The 13,579-nt window shown below is 36.8% G+C and overlaps 1 long non-coding RNA gene across 1 annotated transcript; it reads left to right on the plus strand.

Annotated features, from left to right (window-relative positions):
• Positions 1 to 6,682: 6,682 nt before the first annotated feature.
• Positions 6,683 to 12,853, plus strand: LOC144994551 (uncharacterized). Its single transcript, XR_013658113.1, has 2 exons — positions 6,683 to 7,017; positions 10,416 to 12,853. It is a non-coding gene; the product is annotated as an uncharacterized LOC144994551 (long non-coding RNA).
• The last annotated feature ends 726 nt before the right edge of the window (positions 12,854 to 13,579 follow it).

Consider the following 13,579-nt stretch of genomic DNA (forward strand, 5'->3'; position numbering starts at 1 on the left):
AAAACGCTTTTTTGAAACTTTTGAATGAAAAACTGATTTGTATGTACAATATGCACTCAAAAGTGAAGAAAGTGTTATTTCTTGTCACCTTGTAAGTGGAGAAGTCTAAACAGTCCTATTTGGAGCTGAATACGCTTTTTTGACACTTTTGAATGAAAAACTGATTTTTATGTACAATATTCACTCAAAAGTGACGAAAGTGTTATTTCTTGTCACCTTGTAAGTGGAGAAGTCCAAACAGTGCTATTTGGAGCTGAAAACGCATTTTTGACACTTTTAAATGAAAAACTGTTTTTCTGTGGCCAAAATGCACTCAAAAGTGACGAAAGTGTTATTTCTTGTCACCTTGTAAGTGGAGAAGTCCAAACAGTGCTATTTGGAGCTGAAAACGCGTTTTTGACACTTTTGAATGAAAAACTATTTTTTGTGGCCAAAATGAACTCAAAAGTCAAAGTTCTCATTTGCAGTTGAAGAAAGTGTTATTTCTTGTCACCTTGTAAGTGGAGAAGTCCAAACAGTGCTATTTGGAGCTGAAAACGCTTTTTTGAAACTTTTGAATGAAAAACTGATTTTTATGTACAATATGCACTCAAAAGTGACGAAAGTGTTATTTTTTGTCACCTTGTAAGTGGAGAAGTCCAAACAGTGCTATTTGGAGCTGAAAACGCTTTTTTGACACTTTTGAATGAAAAACTGATTTTTATGTACAATATGCACTCAAAAGTAAAGAAAGTGTTATTTCATGTCAACTTGTAAGTGGAGAAGTCCAAACAGTGCTATTTAGTGCTGAAAACGCGTTTTTGACACTTTTGAATGAAATACTGTTTTTTGTGGCCAAAATGAACTCAAAAGTCAAAGTACTCATTTTCAGTTGAAGAACGTGTTATTTCTTGTCACCTTGTAAGTGGAGAAGTCCAAACAGTGCTGTCTGGAGCTGAAAACGCTTTTTTGACACTTTTGAATGAAAAACTGTTTTTTGTGGCCAAAATGAACTTAAAAGTCAAAGTTCTCATTTGCAGTTGAAGAAAGTGTTATTTCTTGTCACTTTGTAAGTGGAGAAGTCCAAACAGTGCTATTTGGAGCTGAAAACGCTTTTTTGAAACTTTTGAATGAAAAACTGATTTTTATTTACAATATGCACTCAAACGTGAAGAAAGTGTTATTTCTTGTCACCTTGTAAGTGGAGAAGTCCAAACAGTGCTATTTGGAGCTGAAAACGCGTTTTTGACTCTTTTTAATGAAAAACTGTTTTTTGTGGCCAAAATGAACTCAAAAGTCAAAGTTCTCATTTGCAGTTGAAGAACGTGTTATTTCTTGTCACCTTGTAAGTGGAGAAGTCTAAACAGTGCTATTTGGAGCTGAAAACGCTTTTTTGACACTTTTGAATGAAAAACTGATTTTTATGTACAATATGCACTCAAAAGTGAAGAAAGTGTTATTTCTTGTCATCTTGTAAGTGGAAAAGTCCAAACAGTGCTATTTGTAGCTGAAAACGCTTTTGTGACACTTTTGAATGAAAAACTGTTTTTTGTGGCCAAAATGAACTCAAAAGTAACGAAAGTGTTATTTCTTGTCACCTTGTAAGTGGAGAAGTCCAAACAGTGCTTATTGGAGCTGAAAACGCGTTTTTGACACTTTTGAATGAAAAACTATTTTTTGTGGCCAAAATGAACTCAAAAGTCAAAGTTCTCATTTGCAGTTGAAGAAAGTGTTATTTCTTGTCACCTTGTAAGTGGAGAAGTCCAAACAGTGTTATTTGGAGCTGAAAACGCTTTTTTGAAACTTTTGAATGAAAAACTGATTTTTATGTACAATATGCACTCAAAAGTGAAGAAAGTGTTATTTCTTGTCACCTTGTAAGTGGAGAAGTCTAAACAGTCCTATTTGGAGCTGAATACGCTTTTTTGACACTTTTGAATGAAAAACTGATTTTTATGTACAATATTCACTCAAAAGTGACGAAAGTGTTATTTCTTGTCACCTTGTAAGTGGAGAAGTCCAAACAGTGCTAATTGGAGCTGAAAACGCATTTTTGACACTTTTAAATGAAAAACTGTTTTTCTGTGGCCAAAATGCACTCAAAAGTGACGAAAGTGTTATTTCTTGTCACCTTGTAAGTGGAGAAGTCCAAACAGTGCTATTTGGAGCTGAAAACGCTTTTTTGACACTTTTGAATGAAAAACTGATTTTTATGTACAATATGCACTCAAAAGTAAAGAAAGTGTTATTTCATGTCAACTTGTAAGTGGAAAAGTCCAAACAGTGCTATTTGGTGCTGAAAACGCGTTTTTGACACTTTTGAATGAAATACTGTTTTTTGTGGCCAAAATGAATTCAAAAGTCAAAGTACTCATTTTCAGTTGAAGAACGTGTTATTTCTTGTCACCTTGTAAGTGGAGAAGTCCAAACAGTGCTGTTTAGAGCTGAAAACGCTTTTTTGACACTTTTGAATGAGAAACTGTTTTTTGTGGCCAAAATGCACTCAAAAGTGAAGAAAGTGTTATTTCTTGTCACCTTGTAGGTGGAGGAGTCCAAACAGTGCTATTTTTAGCTGAAAACGCGTTTTTGACACTTTGGAATGAAAAACTGTTTTTTGTGGCCAAAAGGAACTCAAAAGTCAAAGTACTCATTTTCAGTTGAAGAACGTGTTATTTCTTGTCACCTTGTAAGTGGAGAAGTCCAAACAGTGCTGTTTGGAGCTGAAAACGCTTTTTTGAAACTTTTGAATGAAAAACTGATTTGTATGTACAATATGCACTCAAAAGTGAAGAAAGTGTTATTTTTTGTCACCTTGTAAGTGGAGAAGTCCAAACAGTGCTATTTGGAGGCTGAAAACGCGTTTTTGACACTTTTGAATGAAAAACTGATTTGTATGTACAATATGCACTCAAAAGTGAAGAAAGTGTTATTTCTTGTCACCTTGTAAGTGGAAAAGTCCAAACAGTGCTATTTGGAGCTGAAAACGCATTTTTGACACTTTTGAATAAAAAACTGTTTTGTATGTACAATATGCACTCAAAAGTGAAGAAAGTGTTATTTCTTGTCACCTTGTAAGTGGAGAAGTCTAAATAGTGCTATGTGGAGCTGAAAACGCTTTTTTGACACTTTTGAATGAAAAACTGATTTGTATGTACAATATGCACTCAAAAGTGACGAAAGTGTTATTTCTTGTCACCTTGTAAGTGGAGAAGTCCAAACAGTGCTATTTGGAGCTGAAAACGCATTTTTGACACTTTTGAATGAAAAACTGTTTTTTGTGGCCAAAATGAACTCAAAAGTCAAAGTTCTCATTTGTAGTTGAAGAAAGTGTTATTTCTTGTCACCTTGCAAGTGGAGAAGTGTAGACAGTGCTATTTGGAGCTGAAAACGCTTTTTTGACACTTTTGAATGAGAAACTGTTTTTCGTGGCCAAAATGCACTCAAAAGTGAAGAAAGTGTTATTTCTTGTCACCTTGTAGGTGGAGGAGTCCAAACAGTGCTATTTTTAGCTGAAAACGCGTTTTTGACACTTTTGAATGAAAAACTGTTTTTTGTGGCCAAAATGAATTTAAAAGTCAAAGTTCTCATTTGTAGTTGAAGAAAGTGTTATTTTTTGTCACCTTGTAAGTGGAGAAGTCCAAACAGTGCTATTTGGAGGCTGAAAACGCGTTTTTGACACTTTTGAATGAAAAACTGATTTGTATGTACAATATGCACTCAAAAGTGAAGAAAGTGTTATTTCTTGTCACCTTGTAAGTGGAGAAGTCCAAACAGTGCTATTTGGAGCTGAAAACGCATTTTTGACACTTTTGAATGAAAAACTGTTTTGTATGTACAATATGCACTCAAAAGTGAAGAAAGTGTTATTTCTTGTCACCTTGTAAGTGGAGAAGTCTAAACAGTGCTATGTGGAGCTGAAAACGCTTTTTTGACACTTTTGAATGAAAAACTGATTTGTATGTACAATATGCACTCAAAAGTGACGAAAGTGTTATTTCTTGTCACCTTGTAAGTGGAGAAGTCCAAACAGTGCTATTTGGAGCTGAAAACGCATTTTTGACACTTTTGAATGAAAAACTGTTTTTTGTGGCCAAAATGAACTCAAAAGTCAAAGTTCTCATTTGTAGTTGAAGAAAGTGTTATTTCTTGTCACCTTGCAAGTGGAGAAGTGTAGACAGTGCTATTTGGAGCTGAAAACGCTTTTTTGACACTTTTGAATGAGAAACTGTTTTTTGTGGCCAAAATGCACTCAAAAGTGAAGAAAGTGTTATTTCTTGTCACCTTGTAGGTGGAGGAGTCCAAACAGTGCTATTTTTAGCTGAAAACGCGTTTTTGACACTTTTGAATGAAAAACTGTTTTTTGTGGCCAAAATGAACTCAAAAGTCAAAGTTCTCATTTGCAGTTGAAGAACGTGTTATTTCTTGTCACCTTGTAAGTGGAGAAGTCCAAACAGTGCTATTTGGAGCTGAAAACGCTTTTTTGAAACTTTTGAATGAAAAACTGATTTGTATGTACAATATGCACTCAAAAGTGAAGAAAGTGTTATTTCTTGTCATCTTGTAAGTGGAGAAGTCCAAACAGTGCTATTTGGAGCTGAAAACGCTTTTTTGAAACTTTTGAATGAAAAACTGATTTTTATGTACAATATGCACTCAAAAGTGAAGAAAGTGTTATTTCTTGTCACCTTGTAAGTGGAGAAGTCTAAACAGTACTATGTGGAGCTGAAAACGCTTTTTTGACACTTTTGAATGAAAAACTGTTTTTTGTGGCCAAAATGAACTCAAAAGTGACGAAAGTGTTATTTCTTGTCACCTTGTAAGTGGAGAAGTCCAAACAGTGTTATTTGGAGCTGAAAACGCATTTTTGACACTTTTGAATGAAAAACTTTTTTTTGTGGCCAAAATGAATTTAAAAGTCAAAGTTCTCATTTGTAGTTGAAGAAAGTGTTATTTCTTGTCACCTTGCAAGTCGAGAAGTGTAGACAGTGCTATTTGAAGCTGAAAACGCTTTTTTGACACTTTTGAATGAAAAACTTATTTGTATGTACAATATGCACTCAAAAGTGAAGAAATTGTTATTTCTTGTCACCTTGTAAGTGGAGAAGTCCAAACAGTGCCTTTTGGAGCTGAAAACGCGTTTTTGACACTTTTGAATGAAAAACTGTTTTTTGTGGCCAAAAAGCACTCAAAAGTGACGAAAGTGTTATTTCTTGTCACCTTGTAAGTGGAGAAGTCCAAACAGTGCTATTTGGAGGCTGAAAACGCGTTTTTGACACTTTTGAATGAAAAACTGTTTTTTGTGGCCAAAATGAACTCAAATGTCAAAGTTCTCATTTTCAGTTGAAGAACGTGTTATTTCTTGTCACCTTGTAAGTAGAGAAGTCCAAACAGTGCTATTTGGAGCTGAAAACTCTTTTTTGAAACTTTTGAATGAAAAACTGTTTTTTATGTACAATATGCACTCAAAAGTGAAGAAAGTGTTATTTCTTGTCACCTTGTAAGTGGAGAAGTCCAAACAGTGCTATTTGGAGCTGAAAACGCATTTTTGACACTTTTGAATGAAAAACTGTTTTTTGTGGCCAAAATGAACTCAAAAGTCAAAGTTCTCATTTGCAGTTGAAGAACGCGTTATTTCTTGTCACCTTGTAAGTGGAGAAGTCCAAACAGTGCTATTTGGAGCTGAAAACGCATTTTGAAACTTTTGAATGAAAAACTGATTTTTATGTACAATATGCACTCAGAAGTGAAGAACGTGTTATTTCTTGTCACCTTGTAAGTGGAGAAGTCCAAACAGTGCTATTTGGAGCTGAAAACGCTTTTTTGAAACTTTTGAATGAAAAACTGATTTGTATGTACAATATGCACTCAAAAGTGAAGAAAGTGTTATTTCTTGTCACCTTGTAAGTGGATAAGTCCAAACAGTGCTATTTGGAGCTGAAAACGCTTTTTTGACACTTTTGAATGAAAAACTGTTTTTTGTGGCCATAATGAACTCAAAAGTCAAAGTTCTCATTTGCAGTTGAAGAACGCGTTATTTCTTGTCACCTTGTAAGTGGAGAACTCCAAACAGTGCTATTTGGAGCTGAAAACACTTTTTTGAAACTTTTGAATGAAAAACTTATTTGTATGTACAATATGCACTCAAAAGTGAAGAAAGTGTTATTTCTTGTCATCTTGTAAGTGGAGAAGTCCAAACAGTGCTATTTGGAGCTGAAAACGCTTTTGTGACACTTTTGAATGAAAAACTGTTTTTCTGTGGCCAAAAAGCACTCAAAAGTGACGAAAGTGTTATTTCTTGTCACCTTGTAAGTGGAGAAGTCCAAACAGTGCTATTTGGAGGCTGAAAACGCGTTTTTGACACTTTTGAATGAAAAACTGTTTTTGTGGCTGTGAAGGAATTTGTTTTATTATTATCATTGCTTAAATGTATTTGGTTAAATGTATGTTTAAATGTTAACTCAGATTGACCTTTTTACCTCTTCTGAAAACAGTTGTGTGTTTGCTCATCTGCTTCTCATCTCCCACCCAGGATGAGGGGTTTACGACACACTGTCCTGAGCTGATAAGGGATACTGTTTGAAGTTAGAATCCAACCAAATGGGTCATTATACGACACCCCCTAATGAACTTTTCCTCTTTGTCTTGAATTGTTACCTCCCACATGTGTTCTTAATAAAAGCAGCACAGGGAGGGGCAGACCTTTGAGAAGAGAAACGTGGTGGACCTTTTCCAACACATTTGCTCCTCTCCCTCGTGCATGAGAAACTTGATTCTTGTTGTGGTTTGTTGTTTATAATTGTGTTTTTCTTTAATGTCTAGATGCATTTATCTGACATTCTTTGGTCCTTCGAGCCGGAAATGACAACATATCTGCGTCCTTGGGGGAGGACCACGCCGATTGAAGTCTGTGCACAGCCCGTGAGACCAGGTCTCCGGAGGAAAGTCCGTCGTAGTGAATTCTACGCCGGCCAATCGACTGGTCTGATCCCTGGGTCCGGATTGACGTTATTCGTTAACCAGTCAGACCACAACGACAAGGCAAGTACAGCGCTTTTTCAGGGGTTCAAGTCCCCGAAGTGGCCCAGAATTCTGAGGGACAGGTTCAAGTCCTGTTGCCTAAAACACGTGTGGGTTTGGAGTCCCGGAAAAGTCCAGAATTCTAAATAAAGGTGTAGGTTCGAGTCCTGCAGCCTAAAACGCGTAAGAGGGTTCAAGTCCCTAAAAGGCCTAGAATAACAACAAAAATAAAATAAAAAAAGTTTTTTTTTGGTGTGAATGTGTGTGCATGTGTGAAAGGAGTGAACTTGTTCGAAGCAGTGAGCAGCTGGAAACCTTGCGGTGTTAACACAAGGCTGCTTGTTGAAGTAGAACAAGATTTCATCTCATTAGGCTTTAGGTGAAAGGAACCCAGAGTCTAAAACGGGTTTTGCTCCTGGGAGGACCCTAAACGTGTGACCGGATCAGACAACAGGTCTGACCTAGAAGCTTGTTGCACGGGGAGTGAAATTCGGTCCTGAGAGAAATTCTCTGTTGGTTCTGATCACACTCTGTGACTAACGTAAATGTAAAAAAATTGAAAAAATATAAAAAATGGGGGAATTCAAATAAAAAAGTTGAATTACCATGAGATTAAAAATATATAGAAAGAGGTTCATCCAGGTTCAACTACATTCTTGGTAAAATGGGATAAAACTACAATTTTAAGGGGAATGTACTGAATTAGTTCAATGGTTACCAATTAAAAACAGAATAAAAACTAAAAAAGAAACAAAAAAAAAATAGTGAAGAATTAATTTGTGCAAAACTGTGCTTAAATGAAGCAACGAAAAATAAAGAATGGCATTCAGAAAAGTAAAACTAGAGAAGCATGTCTGATTGCTAAAAAAAGGAGGATAAATCAGTTGTGAGACTCAGACCCCTGCACCAGCAGGCTGCAGCGGGCTGCAGACCGAGCAGGAGCAGGATGAAAGGGGGGGAGAGCAGAAACCAGCTGATTTCTCACCTCCTCCTACCAGGGGACAAATGCTCCTCTGTTGACGGGTTTTTACCCACCAGTGACTGATTTAAATAAACCAGAAAAAGGAAAAATAATGTTAGGAGGAAAAGGGAAAAAACTTGAATGGAGTAAAACTATGGGGGTTGGTTTGGAAGAAGCTGGAGAGTCATCTAAAGTTGCATAGACATTTCCAATCATTGAAGTGCCCAATCCCATCTGAATGGCATTAAATGTCAGAAAGCATGTATGACTGCTATGAAAGCAGACTGGGCAAAAGTAAAGGAATCCTATGAATGATGACGATCCACCCAGACCTCTTCCACATAACAGTCAAGAGTTAATTCAAAGTCTAACACTTTTAGGACAAAGAATTAGAGAAGCCTTTCCAATGAGACCTGATTATGGAAAGATTGGTCAAACTAAACAAAAAGATGGAGAGTTAGTGTCTGATTTTCGAGTCAGATTTGAAGAAGTTTTAAAGCTAATTGTGGACTCAGAGATAATGATAATGATAAAAGTCCCTATAGACAGCAGCTGAAACAAGCTTTACTACAAGCTATGAAACCAGAGATTGCAGACTAGATAAGGACACTTTACATAGATCTGCCTACAGGAGCACTACAACAGTTTATGAATTTTGCTGTTCATGCAGAAAAAGTGATGGTGAATAAAAATAAATTTAGGAATCAAAGTGTAGATACATTTTGGCAGGAGGAAAGTAGTGATGTGTTTTTTGGAAGGAATGTGAAGAGAGGAAGAGATCGTGGACGTGGGAAAGGAAATTTTAAGGAAAATTTTTGAAGAACGTTTAGAGGAAGTAGCAACAGAGGGTCAGAGCAGGTTGATGATGGATGTTGGATTTGTGGACAGAGAGATCATTGGGAGAGAGAGATTGTCCTGAAAGGAAGAAATCAGATTGATTAGATGGTAAAAGAAATGACAAGATAAAAGATTAATCAGAACTAGTAATTCAACCAATTGGTGATGAATTTTTAGATCTCACTGAAAGAGAAATAGTTTTTGTTGATGGGTCAGCAAAGAAAGATGAGACAGGCAGAAACAAAGTGGGTTTTGCTGTTGTAACTCAAGATAAGGTTTTGAAGGCAGGACCCCTGCGTGGAAATTACTCAGCACAATCAGCAGAGTTGACAGCTTTAACTGAAGCATGCAAACTGTTTTAAGATAAGCCAGTTACAATCAACACTGATAGCCAATATGCGTTTGCTACAGTGTATTTATTTTGTCAACAGTGGAAGAACAGAGGGTTTCAAACGTCAACAGGAAAACCAGTAACGCATGTAGACTTACTGAAAGAATTATTAACTGCTGTAATGTTACCATCTAAAGTAGCAATATCTAAATGTGAGACACACACACGAAGAACAGATCATAATTCTAAAGGTAATTCCTTTGCAGATGTAACAGCAAAGCAAGCTGCAACAAAAGATGTAGAAATATGCACAAATGAGGATTTGACTGCAGATGCAACCGCTGATTTTAAAAAAAAAAAAAAAAGAAATGCCACCCAGCGCACCACAACAAGAAAAAGATTTATGGTTGAAAAAGGGAGAAAAGTTGGAAAAAAGTTTTTATGTCAGCACAGAAGGACAACCTATTTTACCAAAATCCATGAACAAATAGGCAGCAATTTTGAGTCATGGGCTTTGCCATGATTCAACAGGGGGGAGGATGAATTTATTAGAGAAATATTATACAACTTATGGATTTATTCTCTATTCAAAAAACTTTTTTTAAACAATGTGTTACATGTATGCATCATAATCCCCAAGGCAATGTTAAATTTAAGAGAGGAAGATTTTCTGAACCACCTTTTCCTTTCCATACAATCCTTATGGATTTTATTAAATTAAATAAAAGCAAAAAAAAATTGAAATATTGTTTAGTGATTATTGATGCATTTTCCAAATGGGTTGAAATTTTTCCATGTGCAACACAAGATGCTATTACAGTAGCTAAAGGTATTTGTAAAAGAATAATCCCAACTTTTGGCATACCGCAAGTGATAAGAAGTGATAATGGTACACATTTTGTAAATCAAGTGATAGACAAAATAGCTCAACATCTTTGTATTGATTTAAAGAGACATTGTAGTTATCACCCACAGAGTGCAGGATTAGTTGAGAGAACTAATGGCACTATCAAATCAAAGTTAAAGAAATGCATGGAAGAGACAAACAGACAGTGGCCTGACTGCATAGACTTAGTTCAGCTAAGTATGCGTATCACACGCACAGCAGGTCAACCTTTAACGCCTTTTGAAATGTTGTATGGACGTTCTTATAGGTTACCAGACCTTGATCCTACACAGCAACATTCTCCAGATGATGATGCAAATTTAGTGGATTATTTGAGAAAAATGTTTACCACTAAAGATGTGCAAAGGACAAATCAAGTGCCAGATTCCTTCTTATCTCCACAGGACACTTCACCAGTGCAGGTTGGTGACTGGGTGTTTGTGGAGGCCATAAAAAGGAAGTGTTGGTCCAGCCCACGTTGGGAAGGGCCATTCCAAGTCCTGCTGACTACACCAACAGCTGTCAAGATTGCTGAAAGGACGTCTTGGATCCACCTGTCACACTGCAAGAAAAAGCATCTGGGTGAGGCTAATTCCAACTGCTAGGTGGGGAAGTCTGACTACAAAGGGAGGCAGCCGTATAGAAGCTGCTTGTCTCAAAGTCAGCGAAGCAGGGGAATCCACCTAGTTTTAGGGAAGAAAGCACACCAGATCTCTTTTGCACTACACGGATCCTACACTGTTAGAGGACTTAAGGAGGTGATGTGCTAGTAACCTCTCCCTTCTGAAGATAGGCACATATCCACCATGGCGTGTCCAACTGGGCTAAGAGACAGTTTATTTTGTTTACTGTTCCTGCTATTCCTGACAGGAGCCACCAAAAGGATTTGGTTCTTTTGGAATCATTATCCACCTACAAGAAGAACCACCAACAAGGAAAAAAACATTTCTCGACGATGGCTGAGTATTGATGAACATGATGTTTTGAATAGTCCAAAAATGAACATAACTCACCTGTATATGACAAATTCTTGGTATAGGTATGTTATGTTACTGGCTAAGGAAATGCATAGATCTGATTGCTATGTTGTTCTGTAATTCCAGCTTCATCCCTACATCCTAATCTACAGGCAAAGCAATTTTCTGAGTGGAAAAGCGACTGTGTTATTGAATATAGTACCAGAGGGTATATTAGTACTGGAGCCGTCACCACTTCAAATGGTACTCTTGTAAGACGGAGTTGCAAGAGTTTGTATTAGTTTAAAAAACTGAAATTGACAAAATCATTAGCTCCATATGTTAGTGTGGAAACAGGAACTGTGTTTCCACATTGCGTAACTAAAAATGGCACAGAGTTTTTAGGAACTTTGCCGACGAAGATGTGTCATGAACTTCTTGTTCCCTTCACAGTCCAGATAATCAATGACAGAGTTTACCATGGTTATGCAGTTCCCTGCCCTGGAGGACGTTGTGTTGGATCTAATCCAGATTTAATGCCAGGTAACAATGGTACTTATGTGGTTCATCAAATGTTTTGGTTATGTGGGCAGCCCCTCTACCTCAGTCTGCCCAGAGACTGGAGTGGGATTTGTGCTCCCGTAAAGGTCACAGGTCACACTTTCATAGTTTCTGCAGTCCATGAGCCTCACCTGCGTCACAGACGTAACCTTATTGATGTCAAGCCACATGATTCCATTTGGGGATCAGATGTTCCTGGAGACCATAAACACTGGAATACTGGGGAAAAGGTAACTATGGCATTGTTTCCCTAGGTGGGAAATGCTAAAACGCTCTCAGAATTGAGACCATTGACTATCGATTAGGTTTATTTTTGAACGCTACAATTAAAGCATTTAAAGTCTATAATGAAGAAATGTCAAGCATGAGACTTATGGTTCTACAGAACAGTTGGTTTTGGACTTATTGGTTGCTCAGGAGGGAGGTGTTTGTATAATGTTAAATTATACCTGTTGTACATTTATTCCTGACAACACCGATGAAGGTCACAGCATCACTGAAGCATTACATCAGCTTGAAAAGGTTCAGCAGGCAATTCAGGATGACAGGAAACCCCAATCTTGGGATTTCTTCTCCTGGCTTGCTTTTGGTTCCTGGTGGCAACTTTTGTTAAAAATAGTGACACCTATTCTTATGGTACTGATCATATGTTGTGTGTTCACTATGTGCATTTTTCCTTGTATTCAATCTATGATTTCCAGAGCAGTGAATGGTTGAGTACAAAGTGTTCTTATGAGTCAAGAATACAACTTGTTATTAAAGGGAGACCAAGATGACTGTAATGATTTTGAAACTGAAATGACTTGAAAAAAAAAAAAAAGAACTTCTCATCTGAGTGTAAATTGAAAGTGTTATGAAAATGAAGATGTCACAGAAAACTGAAAAGAGATGTGATATTGGATGTGAGATTTTAATATTTCTCAATGATAAAAAGGAGGGAGTATGTGAAGGAATTTGTTTTATTATTATCATTGCTTAAATGTATTTGGTTAAATGTATGTTTAAATGTTAACTCAGATTGACCTTTTTACCTCTTCTGAAAACAGTTGTGTGTTTGTTCATCTGCTTCTCATCTCCCACCCAGGATGAGGGGTTTACGACACACTGTCCTGAGCTGATAAGGGATACTGTTTGAAGTTAGAATCCAACCAAATGGGTCATTATACGACACCCCCTAATGAACTTTTCCTCTTTGTCTTGAATTGTTACCTCCCACATGTGTTCTTAATAAAAGCAGCACAGGGAGGGGCAGACCTTTGAGAAGAGAAACGTGGTGGACCTTTTCCAACACATTTGCTCCTCTCCCTCGTGCATGAGAAACTTGATTCTTGTTGTGGTTTGTTGTTTATAATTGTGTTTTTCTTTAATGTCTAGATGCATTTATCTGACAGTGGCCAAAATGAACTCAAATGTCAAAGTTCTCATTTTCAGTTGAAGAACGTGTTATTTCTTGTCACCTTGTAAGTGGAGCAGTCCAAACAGTGCTATTTGGAGCTGAAAACTCTTTTTTGAAACTTTTGAATGAAAAACTGATTTTTATGTACAATATGCACTCAAAAGTGAAGAAAGTGTTATTTCTTGTCACCTTGTAAGTGGAGAAGTCCAAACAGTGCTATTTGGAGCTGAAAACGCATTTTTGACACTTTTGAATGAAAAACTGTTTTTTGTGGCCAAAATGAACTCAAAAGTCAAAGTTCTCATTTGCAGTTGAAGAACGCGTTATTTCTTGTCACCTTGTAAGTGGAGAAGTCCAAACAGTGCTATTTGGAGCTGAAAACGCATTTTTGAAACTTTTGAATGAAAAACTGATTTTTATGTACAATATGCACTCAGAAGTGAAGAAAGTGTTATTTCTTGTCACCTTGTAAGTGGTGAAGTCCAAACAGTGCTATTTGGAGATGAAAACGCTTTTTTGACACTTTTGAATGAAAAACTGTTTTTTGTGGCCAAAATGAACTCAAAAGTCAAAGTTCTCATTTGCAGTTGAAGAACGTGTTATTTCTTGTCACCTTGTAAGTGGAGAAGTCCAAACAGTGCTATTTGGAGCTGAA

Source organism: Oryzias latipes, chromosome 9 (assembly GCF_053564925.1).
Source record: "Oryzias latipes strain Hd-rR chromosome 9, Olatipes_Hd-rR_3.1".
NCBI lineage: Eukaryota > Metazoa > Chordata > Actinopteri > Beloniformes > Adrianichthyidae > Oryzias > Oryzias latipes.